General features: G+C 46.3%; 1 non-coding gene across 1 annotated transcript; it reads left to right on the plus strand.

Moving 5' to 3' along the window:
- The first annotated feature begins 1,050 nt into the window (after nucleotides 1-1,050).
- On the plus strand, nucleotides 1,051-1,188 carry LOC114812322. Its single transcript, XR_003759978.1, has one exon. It is a non-coding gene; the product is annotated as a small nucleolar RNA SNORA7 (small nucleolar RNA).
- Nucleotides 1,189-1,917: the final 729 nt, after the last annotated feature.

The raw sequence follows: 1,917 nt of genomic DNA on the forward strand, positions 1-1,917 counted from the left end.
GTTTGGGAGGCGGGGGCTGTAGTAAATGACCTCTTGATCTCTGCCAGCTCCTGGGTTCTAGGATTCTATTAGATTGGAAGCTCTTTGAGGGAGGAGAATGTGTCTTGTAGTTTTGTTGTACTTTACCAAGTGCTCAGTACAGAGCTCTATACTCAAAGGGTGCTCAATCCATGGATGGTTTGATTTTCATTCTCCCAGTATTACAGGGGCAGGAGGCAGGAGATGCTCCTTGGTGACTCCAGATGGGGAAACGGAGGGTCAGGGAGTCTCTGGAGGAGCCAGTGGGAACTCAGAGACCCTCCCATGGATAGCTGAATTCCTAAAGGAGCTGACCGGCTTAGCCTGCTCCTTTCCATGGGAAGCAGCATGACCTAATGATAATAATAATAATAATAATATTGGTATCTGGTAAGCACTTACTATGTGCCAGGTACTGTACTGAGAGCTGAGGTGAATACAAACAAATCAGGTTGGACGCAGTCCCTGTCCCATATGGGGCTCACAATCTCAATCCCCATTTTACAAATGAGGGAACTGAGGCACAGAGAAGTTAAGTGATTTGCCTAATATAATATAGCAGACAAATGGCAGAGCTGGGATTAGAACCCATAGCCCAGTGGAAAGGGCCCAGGCCTGGGAGTCAGAGGACCTGGGTTCTAATCCTGGCTCTGCCAATTGCTTGTTGTGTGACCTTGGATGAGTCATTTCACTTCCCTATGCCTCAATTTCCTCAACCGTAAAGTGGGGATTAAATCCTGCTCCCTCCTATTTAGATTGTGAGCCGCATGGCGGGCAGGGACTATGTCCACCCTGATAAACCTGTATCTACCTCAGAACAATGCTGGACAAATACCATAAAAAAGAGAGTGAGAAGAGGCAGCCACTGGCTCCCAAAACTGCCTAGGCCCTGCACAGTCCTGGGTCATAGTCATTCAGGCAAATGGATCTCTAGGGGTAGAATAACTTGGATTCTTGGAATAACTTGGAATAATTTATTTAGATTGAAATGGATATTTTTTCCTGAATTGTCCTGATTAATACCTCAATTCCCCCCTCTCAGGATCGCACCTGGAGAGATTCCAGTACTCTGTCAGTCTCGACTATGGGAGGGAGAGTCAAGCAGAAGCCTACCCATTCCATTTCTAGCTTGGGCAGTGGCTAGCGAGTGGAAGGCAATCTGCTACATGTTAAAACTCACCTGTGCCGGGCAGCAGCGGCATGGGAGAGAGTCGAAGGGAGAGACTCAAGTTTACTGCTTGGAAGAAGGCAATGGTACACCACTTCCTTATTTTTACTAAGAAAACTCTATGGCTACACTACCAGAATGCTTGCAGACGACAGCATAAGACAGATGTTTAAATTTCCCGTTTCACTTTGCTGGCAAAGACCTACCTTCTCCAAGAGGTCTTCCATGACTAAGCTCTCACTTCCCTGTAGCCCTTGGGTCTGTAGCCCTTAAGCATAGTTTAGTGGAAAGAGCAGGGGCTTGGGAGTCCGAGGTCAAGTGTTCTAATCCCGGCTCCGCCACTTACCAGCTGGGTGACTTTGGGCAAGTCACCTAACTTCTCTGTGCCTCAGTTACCTCATCTATGAAATGGGGATTAAGACAGTGAGCCCCACATGGGACAACCTGATTACCTTGTATCTACCCCAGAGCTTAGAACAGGGTTTGGCACATAGTAAGTGCTAAACAAATACCATCGCTATTATTATTATTAATAATAATAATAAACACTTTGATATTAACCTTCCCCCAGTCTCATAGCACTCATGCACAAACACATCTGTTTTAATGTCCGTCTCCCACTCTAGGTTCCAGCTCATTGAGGATAGGGAACATGTTTGCCAACGCTGTTGTACTGAACTCTCCCAAGTGCTTAATACAGTGTTCTGCACACACTAAGTGCTTAATAAATG

The sequence above is a fragment of the Ornithorhynchus anatinus genome, chromosome 5 (genome assembly GCF_004115215.2).
Source record: "Ornithorhynchus anatinus isolate Pmale09 chromosome 5, mOrnAna1.pri.v4, whole genome shotgun sequence".
Taxonomy (NCBI): Eukaryota; Metazoa; Chordata; class Mammalia; order Monotremata; family Ornithorhynchidae; genus Ornithorhynchus; species Ornithorhynchus anatinus.